Consider the following 14,627-nt stretch of genomic DNA (forward strand, 5'->3'; position numbering starts at 1 on the left):
GATTCCCGCCTGCCCCGGAGGTGACCACATGGCGTGGCAGACCTCTCCTGACCCGCCCGCTGCTCCCCTCAGCAGTGTATTTCGTTGATCTGCCTGTTCTGCACTCCACTCTGACTCTGGTGAATTCTCTCACCCTCCACATCTCTGGCCTGTATCCCAGTTCTGTATGCACAAATAAAAAAATAATAATAAAAAAAATAAAAAATCTTAAAAAAAAAAAAATAATGTATGTAGGGCCTCCACGGTGGCCTAGAGGTTAGGTCTCAGCACTACCCCCCCAAATGCTACCACAATGGCATGAGTTCAATCCCTAGCCAGGGAGCTAACCCACATGGTATAGCAGACTCCTCTTGTCTTGCCCAATGCTCCCCTTGTATTTCAATAGATCTGCCAGTTCTGCTCCCTACTGTCTCTCATGAATACTCTCACCATCCCTCCTCCAGCCTGTAGCCCAGTTATTGTATGCAAAAATAAATAAAATCTTAAAAAGAAAAATGAATAATAAAATAAAATAATGCATGTAGAAAGCCTATCACCTAAATATACATATTCATATACATATGATATAAATATACATATGATAATTATTGGTATGAGTATAAGTATTTATGATGGGAGTAACCACATAAATGGAACTGACATTCTCAAAGAGAAAACATAAGGAGAAGAACAAGTGAGAGCAGTGTTTGTAAAAATGAATAAGTCATTAATTTGATTTTCTCTTCAGCAGATTAGTGTATCAGGAGAGTAGTAGAGAAGTCCATCATTCTTTTCCAAAAACAACGCAAACAGACATACATGGGTGGAGGGAGGGACACACATGCCCATGACCCCTTCTCAAAAAGATCATTCTTCCTTAGTTCCTAAGAATTGCTACATATTTGACACCACTCCCATGATCACTAGTTGGATTAAAGATTGACACACAATCAAATTATAGCAATCAGATTCTTTCTCCAGAGAACTTAAAAAATAAGCGATGTCATATAATCTTAATTTGAATCGATACAGTTGAAATGACTATTTTCTGCTTTATGCACAAAGAAGCAGATAATCCAATGTCCAGAAAAAAGAATAGAGCAGACCATCAGAGATCATGTGTATAAATAAGAGAGAATAGCTACACTAGTTCCTAACAGTTTACCAGTGTGGTGCTAGTCCATATTGAGGGTCTTTTATAATTCCTATCCTTACACTCATGAGATAACAAATTTTCTCTCTACCTTGGCCTAACTTAAATAGGTTTCTGTGTCCTTACAAAAACAGTGAGATATTTTATCAAGAATCTTTTCCCCTTAAATTCCTTGTACCACATATAACTCTTTCCCATTTAGACAAACTCTGTGGCTCTTGAAACATAGCAAAATGTTAGATAAAAATAAATTGTTTCACTCCCTCCCTGGTGGCATAAAGGATTAAAGCACAGTTGTGTGAAGCTATCGGCATGAGTTAGATCCCCAGCCCGGGAGGTGACCCACATGGTGTGGCAGACCTCTCCTGACCTGCCCACTACTCATTTCAGCAGTCTATCTCACTATTTCTGCCTGTTCTGCTCCCTGCTCTGTCTCAGGTAACTCCTTTTGTTAAGCCCCTCTGTCTAGGCCCCTCGGTCTGGGTCTCTAACTCACCCTGGACCCAGAAAGAAGGGCGGGCAGATAGCATTCCTGGTGACAGCTCCTGGAACCGCTAAAACTAAACCCTGATATCAGCTCCTGACTCATGACTGAGACATCTGTTCTTAGAAGCCCTTCCTTGAGTGCTGTGAAGTTTGTTACTCTTTGAATTTGCACCGGTTATGACGTATGAAATGGCCGATAAGGGCCTATATATTCTCTGGCATTCCAATGGTCTGGGTCTTGCTCTCCTAGCGTGGCCTGCATGCCTGCAGTAGGGCTTGACTCCAGCTAGCTGGCTTAATAAATTCTGCTTGCTTGTACAACTCTGGTCCTGTTCTTTGTCGCGGGGGACAACTGGGTGATTTTGGACCTTAACACTTTCACCCCCAAACCTCTGGTCTGTACCTCTTATATATATAAATAAATATATATATTTTAAAAATAGATTGTTTCATTACTTTTGAATTTTGAAAGTTAGGAATGTTTAGGAGAATAGACAACTCTAGCAAAGACAGTAGACCTTACTTGTATATAATTGGATTATATTTGGGTGCAAGTAGCAGAAAACTATTGTTGTCTTAAATAATTATGACTCTGTTAGTCTCATATGAAAAGTTCACAGGTAGACCCTGTAGATGGGATGTAGTGAATCCAATGTACAATAAACCAATTGCATTCTTTCTGTTCTGTCACCTTGGTGTCCTTATATTTGCCCCCTCAGTGTCACAAGATGATGAGTGTATCTTCAGGTGTCAAGGCTAAGTTCCACATAGGAAAAGAGCAGAATGACAAAGAAAAGGAGCTTTCTCCTAAGTTTTTCTTGCCTTTTTTATTTGGAAAGAGTAGTCACATACACCTCAGATTGGCTAGAACCAGGTCTTACATTGATCCTTAGGAGCAAAAGAAGCTGAAGATATATAAGCATTTAGATCTCAAACTTAAAGGGTAGAGGAAAGCAATGGAGAAGGTGATTAGAAATGGATAGTGAGTAAAAAATTCAGTATCTGCCCTAGAGAGACTATCTAACAATCTCTACATAATAGATAGCAAAGATAGAAGAAAAGTTAGAACTTAAATATTCATGAATTCTTGGTAGTGGTGAGGATGGTGACACCTGAGGGTCCTGGGTGTATTCTGAGGCAAGAATTTCACAAAGCGCCATAGAAAGGCAGCAGCAAAGTTTTCTAGCAAGTGACAGAACAGAATACTGCTTCTGCACTCTCAAAAAGTAGGAGAGCTATCCTAAGTTGTAAAACAGTAGTTTTTAAAAAAAAATTGTCCTTTCCATAGTGGTTGTAGCAGTTTGTGTTCCCATCAGCAGTGCAGGAGAATTCCTTTTTCTCCACACCCTTGCCAACACTTATTGTTGCTTGTTTTTTTAATATGTGCCATTCTCGCTGACGTGGTTTTGATTTGTATTGCTCTTATTACAAGTAATGTCTTCGTAGCTCTTCTGCCCATTTTTTGATAGAGTTGCTCCCTCCCTCCTTCTGATCCCTCTCTGTCCCTCTCCCCTGTAGGATATCTCTGGTTCATAATTGTCTGTTTTTGTTTTGTTGTGTTATGCTTTGTATTTTAACAATAATACAATTTTTCCCCTTTGTCTTAAATTTGGCTCTTATTTTCCTCCTAGATGTGAAACCATTCGATATTTTTCTTTTTCCTTCTGACTTATTTCATTGAGCATGATTCCAAAGAGGATCCTTTAAATGTCTCCTAACAATTATGGTATTATCTTGTATTGTTTTCTAGAAAGTATTTGTACCTGCTAGATTATACATCTCTACCCCTTAAAAAAAAATCCCTGCTTAGAAAGAAAAGGAAAAATACTGGATGGTTTCACACATAGCAGGATTATAAAGGACCAGGGGAGATAATAATGATGAATGACTATACACCAGAAACATTTTATGGGGGTGGAATTGGGAATGGGGCCGAAAACAGTGGGGGGACGGAAGAGCATTGGACTATGTTGGACACACAGGTAACGTCCCGTGATGGGAAGTCCATGGGAATTACAACTGAGATGGGAAAAGGCACAAAATGATGTAAAAATAAACTATTATATTATTAAAATAATAATAATAAAAGTGAATGGTTTAAAAAAAATCCCTTCTTATACAAGGGACTAAGGTGATGGTGCACAGGTAAATTGGTAGTGGAAATTTTTCTTTTTTTCAGTCTGCAGGACTACTTCTCTTGATTTTTTTGTTCTCTTTTTTAATATTTTACTTTATACACACACACATAATGTGCATGTGTGTGTGTATATATATATATACACAATATAAATACACACATATACACACACATATATGTATATAGATATATATATATACACATATATATACACACATGTGTTTTTTACATCATTCTTCAATTTGTACATTTTTTTCATCTCAGTTGTAATCTCTGTGGACTTCCTACCACCAATTCACCCTTGTGCCATCACCATTGTCCCATGAACTCTTCAGGCCTAGTTCTGATCCTATTCCAATCAGTAACCCCATAGAATGCCTCTTTTGTTTATTGTTGTTCGTTGATGTTTGGTTTTTACCTTATTACAATTGCTTTTTTTTTTTCTGATCCCTTACACTCCTGTTAGGAGTAAAACCTTCCAGTATTTTTCTTCTTCTTTCTGGATGATTTCACTAGGTGGTGGAATTGTAGTAGGTGGTGGAAATTACCTGATGTAAAATATATACAAATAAAGGAATTAAATATATATATATATATTTTAAAGATTTATTTATTTATACAGAACCGGGGTACAGGGCAGAGATGCGGAGGGTGAGAGGATTCACCAGAGACAGAGTGGGGAGCAGAACAGGCAGATCGACGAAGTACACTGCTGAGGGGAGCAGCGGGCGGGCCAGGAGAGGTCTGCCACGCCATGTGGTCACCTCCGGGGCAGGCGGGAATCGAACTCATGCGGAAGCGGCTTTAGATTCTCAGTGCTGTGCTTTAACCCACTGCGCCACCAGGGAGGGCTGGAATTAAATATATATTTTTAAATCCCTCCCCAGGTGACCAAAGACTCACTGAAGGGCAGGTGATTCCCACAAAGTCAAAGAGCCTACCTCATTCCCTCCATAAGCCTCAGATTGTCCCAGTGTTGGAGGAAAATATGTCTCATTCCTTTGCTAAACCCACTAAGAAAGAATAGGATGTCAAAAATAATTTCCTGTCTCTGTTGAATATACTAAATAAAGCTCAGAAACTTGTGCCAATTCCTTCAGTTTAAGGTTATTGTCCCCATCTGAACCTCTCATCCTGTACAAAGGGCTCATGGAAATGAAAACTTCAACCCATTTGTGGACCTGTCAAAGTGACAACTCCATTAACTGATCTTACTGTGTCTATGGCATGATTTATTTCCAAATCTCTCTATTTATTACTTATGCTTGAAAATGTCTTTTACCCATATCTAATAGAAATTTTTATATTAAAATAACTGATTAAGTGAACAGGGCTCTCTGTGGGAAACCTGATCTAGGAAATTTGTGGATTTTCCATATCAAAGACTTTGCTGACCTTTCAGTATCCTAGCTCACATACACTGGTTCTCTCAAAGACACTCTCCACTTTTACAATCAAAGTTCACACCAAACAAATGTACATACTTAGACTGGTTAGATTTCTTAGACTATGTTTCCAAAGTGACTAAAAATCCACCTTTAAAATCAGAGAGGATAAGTTTCTAAATGTCAATATCCAAAATGGGATAAATCAAGGGTGATGTGACATTTGAATTTCTGACTTACAAGATTGAACTGAATCCTTGGACAAAGGTCAAAAAGCTCAAATAACAGCTGAATATAGTCTCTCATTGAATGTTTAAGGCTTCAAAGAAGATCCTATCCTGAAATAGAAACTATATGGTCAGAATTTAGAAAAAGTATTTGTCACCCAAAGCAAATATTTGTGATACCCAGGGTTTTGGTATTCCAGTGCTTTTACTTTTATTATTTTATTTTCATCTTCCCCAAACCTGTATTCTTTCAATCAAGCTGGTTATGCAGGAATAGACAACTAACACTCAGAACCCAGATTTTGGCTCTTCATCATTAGTTTCTGGTAGGTAGTTTTTTTCTGTTTATATTGAGACATCATCGACTTAGAGTAGTAGTTCTTTTTTGCCATATGAAAAAATAAGCATATTTTGTTAAGAAATTAAATACTTTGTGTATTTCAGACCTTTGTTGGAAGTTATTCAATTTAGTATTTGCATACTAACAGTTTCTAAAAGATTAACTATCAAATCCCATTAAATATATATTTGATAGTATGAGTATAATAGGAAAATGGAAGTAGTGAACTGAAGACTTCCTTTGCTTCACAAACCAAGTTCTGCTTTTCTAAGTAAATACTGAATTCCCCTTGGTAACAGTATTATAGTTCTACTTAATAAAAGATAGTATTATAGTTCTACCATTCTGCTCTTCTCTCAATAATCAAATAGCCTTCTCTTCAATTACATATGAAATTAAATTTGCAGCTCTGTTTGCATTAGTAGTTCATCATCATTCCTCAATAATGTAATTAATGTGGATACAAGCACGAAGAAAGTGGGGTTTTTTATACTTTAAGATTAAATGCAAAGTAATACAAGCAAGAATTTTCCAATGGTACTAGAAATAACAAATAACTGCATAGTTGTAAATCAGGCCAGTTGATGAAAAGTGATTCAAGACATATGAAGTATTCAATTAATCATCCTGCAAACATATCATCTAGTTATCTCCATCCCAAGAAAAATATAATATCTATTAGATTCTCTGGGGAAAATCCAAGTCTGCAGAGAGAATTCTGCAGAATTAGTCTCTAAAAATATTTTATAATCTTCATGGAATAATAATCTTTACTTATTTATATATGGTATTACAATACCATATCACAGTACTTATTAGTAATCTGTAATTATTATTCACTGAGTCTTGTATTTGAAATTTTTTCAAAGCATTTTCACACATATGATCTTGTTCAGGTTTCACAACTCCCATGAAGCTGTCAGAGAAATTATTATTTGTCCCATTTCTAAATAAGAAAATGAGGAATCAGGCCCTCCTGCAGTGGGTTAAAGCACTGCACTAAGAGGCTGAAACCACTTCCGCATTAGTTCGATTCCCGCCTGCCCTGGAGGTGACCACATGGTGTGGCAGACCTCTCCTGACCCGCCCGCTGCTCCCCTCAGCAGTGTACTTCGTTGATCTGCCTGTTCTGCTCCCTGCTCTGTCTCTGGTGAAGTCTTTCGCCACCCCTGAGTCTCTGGTCTGTACCCCAGTTCTGTATGCACAAATAAATAAATCTTTAAGAAAAAAAAGAAAAAGAAAAAGAAAATGAGAAATCAGGTATGTTAGTTTGTTTTAGGGAAAATTGTTGAAAGCAAAGTGGAACTCTAGGTTGTTCCTTACCTGTAAGGAACATTGTTGAAAAAGCATTATTCCATTTGGGCCAGCTATCATAGGACAATCACCTGGCAAAATAGTACCACTTCTGGGAAAAGAAATCTAGATATATATTCCACTATTTAATTCACTAGGCATTTCTACCTCTAAGCTTCTCATATACGCTTAGGCTTCATCTACTTTTGTTAAAAGTAATTTATTTCAAAGGTCCACAATACTTGCAATGCCCTTCTCTTGAACTTCATTGAAATTATATTTTTCCTTAGAAGGTATTCCATTTTCATTGTTTATATCCCAATTGTAATAGTTCATAACCTCTTTGCCCTTCATAGTTCTATCATTCCTTGAAATTCTGTCTCAAACTCTTCTTCCTTAAAGCTTCCCTGTCAATTTCTTCAGTATTAATCTTTACCTTCTTTAACAGATGTTAATGTTTTATTCAGCAGAGCATGAATTTAAGATGCAATTTGATTACTATCATCTTATACATTTAAGTTAGCAAAGTTAGACTATATTACGTGTTTCTCGTGCAACTACACCTTATGCCTCTTTATTTGGCTAGGCCTGATCTGTAGACTTTATAATAAAGTTATAATCTTAAATTATGTGAGATGTCCTTGTATATTATCAAATCTGAGGTGCTTATGGGAATCCCCAAATTTATTGTCAGGAAACTACAGTTTATATAGAATACATTGTCCTTGAATAATGATGTTTAAGATTCTGGCAGGCCAAGTTTAACTGCTCTCCTTCCAACTTGTAGAAGACAAAAGACTGTGCTAGAAAGAAAATATTCTAAGGGAAAACTATAATTTTTTAGTGTCATATTATTATAAAGAATTATTGATTGAACCAAAAATCTTAACATAACTAAATTAAAAGAATGGTAGGAGATTATGTCTGTCAGTCATATCCCAAGAGGTAGCTGATGGAATGTTCAAAAGAAACCCATGAGGGTTTCTTTCCAATGGGTTATTTGTTGAGATGTGTGCTATTCCTAAGGGAATCACAGGTCCAAAGAAAGAAGAAAAGAAGAAATTACTAAAACACCAAAGAAGAAAGTTGTAAGGAGCAAGCTACTTTGAAAGGAACAATGACCTTTGTTTGAGGGACTAAGAGAATTGGGGCAATAACTCTAATCTTCTTTACTTCTCTTAGACTTCCTACCTGCTCCCCACTGACTAGATCTAATAAAAACCAGAGTATGGGCCTCCCTGGTGTTCCAAGGCACTAAGTCTCAGCACTATCAAGCTATTGCTGGCCATTGAGTTTAACCCCTCACTAGAGAGATAATGTGGGCAGCAAACCTCTCTGTCTGGCCCACTGCTCCCCTCTGCTGGGTATTTCAGTAGAGCTGCCTGTTCTGCTCCCCATTCTGTCTCTGGTAAATGTTGTCCCCTAACCTCCCCACCTGGCACCACTGGCCTACATTCCAGTTTTTGTGCATAAATAAAAATGAAACTTTTAAAAAATACAACAGAGAGAGGGCATAATAAATATGACCCACACAGGTGAGCCTCCTAAAACAGAGCTTGTGGATAGTAAAACTAAAGGAGTAAATAGATGTCTCATACAGAGGTGAAGGATGTTATTGTAAAAAAAAGCTAAATTCTCATCTACCACTGTAAGTCAATTTTTAAGATTTATCAAAGAATCTGTGTATTCTTCATAGATATTATTAGCTGTATAAGAGCAAATACTACAAGTTACAGTTGACAATGAACATTCCTAAAGAAGGTAACTGCTTGAGAAAAGTACAGATAGGAAAGTTCAAGGAATATTCAAATAACAAGTAGCTTAGTTTGTACCATAGGAACATTTAAAGGAAAAGTGGGAGGTAGAACTAAAGTGACAGATTGAGGTCATATTGTGGTTGCTTGAAATGCCAGTTGAGGATTCTGTATTTAAACAGTGTTGAGTCTCAATGAAAGGAGTGACATAATGAGAACTGAGCTCCAAGTAAGATTGATCTGGCAGTGGCATGTAGGATTAGATAAAGTAAGAAAAGCCAAGAGAACATGAGACTTTATAGATTCTATTCATAGCCCCAGCTAAAGTTTTCAAGTGTCTAATTTATAATGGTGGCAATGGAGAACAAAAAGGCTGACATTAACCTAAAATATATCTTAAAACAACACTGAAAGGATTTGCTTACTAAATTAAATGTTGGAGGAGGATAAGGAAAAGTCAAAAATGACTACAAGGGTTTGAGTCTGTACATACTGTGTAAGTGTATTGCAGTTAACACTAGTAAGTGCTGTAATTCAGGAGAGGAGCAAGTTTTGGGTTAAAGGTCATTCAACAATATCCACTGAATATTCACCTCAGAAAAGGCACTACTCTCTGCAATGGGGATACAGCAGTGAACAAGACATGCAAAAAGTCTTGCCTTCATGGAGCTAATATTCTAGTGGATGAAGAAGAGTTCCTAGTGGAGTTTATAGATTAATGAGCAGGAAATACATTAACTTTGACCTTTGTCCAGTAACTCTGTTTTAGATATTACATTGCCCCTTGGCCCTGATAGTGACAGTCTCTTCATGATGACAATAAAGTTTTCTAAGATTTCATAAGTCAACTCTGTCTTTCTTGCTACCCCAGAAGGCACTGGTACTGAGGGGTAACAGCTATTCCAATTATAGTAACTTCAATTGACAACATGTAGTTCTATAAACAGAGAAATCAGGTGAAATCATGAACATGTATAGACAAGAAAAGTGTCAACAACAGAACTATGAACTATTCCTAGGGGACAAACAAGAAGAAATAGAGCCAACAAAATAATAGGAATAGATGAAGGACATGTAGAAAGACAGTCTCATACTTTGTCACATGATGCAAAGAAAAATAGAGGAAAGGGTCACTAGTAGACATTGGTCAGTCACTGCATCTGGAGACAAGGAAGTCATTGACATCTCTAAGAAAGTAGTTACAATAAAGTGGTGGGGGCTCAAGCTGGAGGACAAGATTATAAATGAATGAGTATGAGTGTCAGATAAGAAGCAAGAGTATCTTGTAGAAGGGTAAGAAATTAGTACCCACTCTGTCTCTCCTCAAGTAAACTTGACTAAAGATGGAGAAAGATCATTCATAGAGGGAAGCCATTTCTTACATGTTATAGAGTCACCAACTCTCCCAGTTTGTTCAGAATTTTCCTGTGGTTAGTACTGAAAGTGCCATAAGCGAGAAGGCCCTTGGTCTTAGGTAATCTGGTACTGTTGTCACCTGACATGTATATACCATTCATATAGCATTCATTTTATTCTAGTCATATTTTAAATATCTGCCAGTGATGATTGTCTTTAACCATTTTATTGTGCTATAAATTACATGCCATAAAATTCACCACTTCTGGTGACCATTTAAAGCAAGTTTCAACAAAGGCACATTAAAATCACTGGAGAGCTTAAAAAATACCAGTGATAAACCACCACTCCCAGAAGAACCTGGGGCCCAGATGTATTTTTCCCTTGATTGATTCTAATGTCCATCTGGAATAAAGATCCACTGGTTTAAAGTAAAGAGCATACATTGCAAAATATCAATACTTTTCTAAGTTTTCAAGGAGAAATGAAGTAAGCTCAAATGGATACAATAGGGCAGATTTTAAAAAATGAGTATATTTGAAAAAGTAAGTTATTTTAAGTACTTTTTTGTTTTGAATTCTGGGGCCAAATTCAAGAACTTAGATGATTTTTTTCCTTTAATTAAAATGCATAATTATCTTGTTGGGTAAAATCATAATGTATGTCCACATTTTCATAAAATCCTGTTCCTGATTATACAGCAGTCCCACAAAAAAAGAAAGTGTAACGTTAAATTTATGCAAATGAATAAATATTTCCTTTGAATGTGTAAAAAAGAATATTTCAAGATTCAACTCTTCTGTCAGCTTTCTAACAGCTGTTACATGCTGAAATGTTATTGATTTCTGTGTAAAATGAGATTGTTTTTTCTATCAATGTATTATTCTCTGACTCCAAATCAATTAAAAATTCCCTGCTCTATACACAGGAGACTCCAACACAAATCAATGTTAATTTTAAGAGATGTTTTAGCATTTTGAAATTTTATTCACTAAGACACAGAACTGATTCATATTGGGGAGGCTGGCATCCAAAAGGAGTATGTTACTGGAAATTATTATATTGCCCATTGTTAGTTATGAGTAAAAGAATCCACATAAAAACTGCTTTATGGTTAAAAATAATATAATAATTATGAGTTTCAGTTCACAGTTTCAGTGAGCAAGATATATCTATTTCCTTACAACTTAATTCAATTTCTATTTTGAATTCTAATTCCACTTGTTGGAGCATTGCACAATCGGGCTCTGTCCTTGGATGCCTTGAATAGTCATGGGTTTTATATTCCATGGGGCTTTTCCCAAAAGACCAAGTAATACCTCTATGTAATACTCACCAATATCTTTTTTCCTTTACTTTCTTGCTGTATCTTTCTCCACAGTACCACTGAAAAGTACATAGATGAAAAGCCCACAGCTAATATTATACCTAATAATGAAAGACAGGTGCTTTTTCCCTAAGATCAGGAGCAAGATAAAAATGTCTTTTCTCACCACTTCTAATCAACACTACCCTAGAGGTTCTAGCCAGGGTAAATAGCCAAGAAAATCAATTTAAAATCATCCAGATTAGAAAAGAAAAATTTTAACTATGTCTATTTGTAGATGATATGATCTCACATATAAAAAATCTTATTCTCCCCAAATTTATAAGAACAAAACAATTCACAAAATTGCATGATACAAATACTAGTTTTACTTCTCCATAGTAGACATATATAAACCAAAATGAAATTAAGAAAATAATTCCATTTTCAATAGCATAAAAAAGAATAATTTAGCAATAAGTATAATTAAGGAAAGATAAGTTTTCAGAGTATGCTCTGAAAACTCTAAAACATTGTTGAAAGAAATTAAAGATGTAAATAAACTGAACGACAATCCATGTTCATATATCAGAAGAAGACTTACTACTAAGACTTATTATTAAGATATCAATACATCCCAAAAGTTTTAAAGTTTACTTTATTATTAGTGTTCTAGTGTTGGGATTGAGGCGTGGAGAAAATACACCTTAGCAGATATTTGAAGGTTACTTTATTCACAGAACTGTTTTCATTCATTTATTTCATGAGAGAGCATGTCTCTTACTGTCTATAAATGAAAAGATGGGCCTGCCGGGGTATATCAGCCTGTTTTGCTGAAGATCTTGCAATTCCAGTTGATTTGGTCCCACGAAAAGCAATCCCTCTTGAGCTCTCTGATAATGACTGGGCCATATTTCATGAGGCTAAGAACAGCTCACTTCTGACCACAACAACTAAGAGCCACCTAGTGTCTCTAAATCTAAACTATTGTAACATAGAAGCAAGCTCAGTTTAAAAAGACACTGCCTTGCTCTTCAAGGTTTTGTAAACTCAGCTGAAGAAAATAAATGTGAAATATATGGATGCGCTTTGTGTTTTGCAGTTGTGTTTCAGGGATTTGTTAAAGGAATGGATAAGTCAAAGTAGCTCTTTTCCTAGTACAGAACCATCATTGAAGACTTTAGTTTGTTACTGCATGTATAGTACATTTTAGTAATTTATGAAATGAGATTAAACAGGTTCATCTCAAAAGTCCTCTTATGTTTTAAATTTTTTGATTCTATAATCAATAGCCTGACTTTTTAAAATATGAATAAGCCTCAAGAAAATGTTAATATGCTCCTTGCTTGTTCATGTACACTTATAATTTATTCATTTAGGATTATGTTACATAATAGTAGTAATTACACATGATCCTAATAACTAATTCATTCTTGAAATTCATTTTATTTCTATTGCTCTTTGAGTATTTTGATGTTCATTTTAAAGTTCCTTGGGGTACTGCTCAACATACTAAATTAGTCTCAATATCTAAATAAGTAATTGAGAAAAATTGTATTTTTATTAACTTCAAGAATGACGGTCCTGAATAAAAATACTGGATTTTAAGTTCCTTGGTGGGAAGAGTGTAGTCTCGACCATAAAATAACTAATTTTTAAAACTAACAATTAACGTATTTTAAGTCACTAATGATTGCTTTCTTTAATGAGAATTGCTATTGTGTTCATTTCGTTTATAATAAAAGATTAGCTGGATTTCTTAATGCCAAATGAGCTTCTCCTAATGATTTTGAATCTCACTAATACTCACTCATGCCCTGATGGGAAATCTCAGAGATAATTAAGATATAATTCAGATAAACTCTATTGGCTTTAAAATGGAACTCAAGGTATAAGGATGAATTATGGAACTCCTACATGAAACCCAACACTAACGTGCCCTCAACTCCTTCCTTCCTCTTACCCTTATTTTCTTCTTTCCAGCTCTCTTTTTTTCTACTTCCTTTCACAGATCATTACTAAATAAATATTAAACTAACATAGTTTTCTTCTATGTGGTTCTATCCCAGAATGGTGTCATCAGAACAACACAATCTAAAACCAAAAAGTTCAAAAATAAAGCAAACATTTTATTTGTTTGTCAAATACTAAAAAAAGAACACAAAATTCACACGAACACTTCTTATATCCCCTTATTTCTTCTGCAATCCACTATCCTCACTATCCCTCTAGTCCCTTGATTCTTTTTTGGACAAGCCCCCAGAAAATGTTTTACCTAAACTTACCACTTTTGGTTTTTCTCCCACATCATTTCTGGTCCTGATTCTTGTAAGAATCTGAAAGAACTAGAACAGAAGATCAGTAGTTCATATGTTGGCAAATTTTGTTCAGTGAGCCTTCTTTAGTGCTCTATAGGATATATGAAGAAGTGCAAGCATTACCTTTAAAAACCGATTAATTGGGGGACTCCCTGGTGGTACAAGGGGTTAAAGTGCAGCTATCCACAGCCAATACAACACAAAGAGGTGACCCAGATGGGACAGCAGACCTCGCTCCTCATCTCACCAACTGCTCTCCTCAGCAGTATCTTTTCAGTCAATCTGTCTGTTCTGCTCCCCATTATGTCTCTGGTGAATCCTCTCACCCCTCTCCACACACACACCTCTGTCCTGTATCCCAGTTCTTGTATGCATAAATAAATTAATTTGAAAAAACGATTAATTGAGTGAGGAAGATGCCACAGTTGTTTGGCATCTTTAAGTCAAGCTTTAAGTGAAATAAATAAAGATTAATATTGCCCTAGAGAAGTTGACAGCTCAGTGTGGGGGTGGTTACATGAACATATAACTATAATGCAATGTCATAAGTGCTAAAATAATCTAAACAAAAAGTACTATGGTAGCTTGACAGTGCTTCTTTAAAAATAACTCACTATCCAGTACTTTTAATTAATGATATTAGATCTTTCCTTGTTATAGTTCAAATCTTGAGTTGAAAATAATTCAACATTGTTTTGTCACTCTCCCTGCCTCCCTGCCTAACTAATCCCCAGAGTTTTGCAGCTTTATTTCTACTTCTAATAATATATACCCAACATGTAGTAGGCTGGAGTGGGAATGATGAGATAGAGAGTTAAAAAAATACTTTGGGCCCTCCCTGGTGGCTCAGCAGGTTAAAGCACAGCACTGAGAAGCTTAAGCCACTTCCGCAT

General features: G+C 35.9%; 1 protein-coding gene across 1 annotated transcript in view; it reads right to left on the reverse strand.

The window, feature by feature from the left end:
- The window catches only part of NUBPL (nucleotide binding protein-like), a 167,620-nt gene extending 153,864 nt beyond the window's left edge, over positions 1–13,756 (reverse strand). The window contains exon 1 of the mRNA XM_012724416.1: positions 13,702–13,756. The gene's annotated coding sequence lies outside the window, so the exon portion shown is untranslated. The remainder of the gene's footprint in view (positions 1–13,701) is intronic.
- Positions 13,757–14,627: the final 871 nt, after the last annotated feature.

Source organism: Condylura cristata, unplaced genomic scaffold (genome assembly GCF_000260355.1).
Source record: "Condylura cristata isolate star-nosed mole 26May11 unplaced genomic scaffold, ConCri1.0 scaffold00013, whole genome shotgun sequence".
NCBI classification, from domain to species: Eukaryota; Metazoa; Chordata; class Mammalia; order Eulipotyphla; family Talpidae; genus Condylura; species Condylura cristata.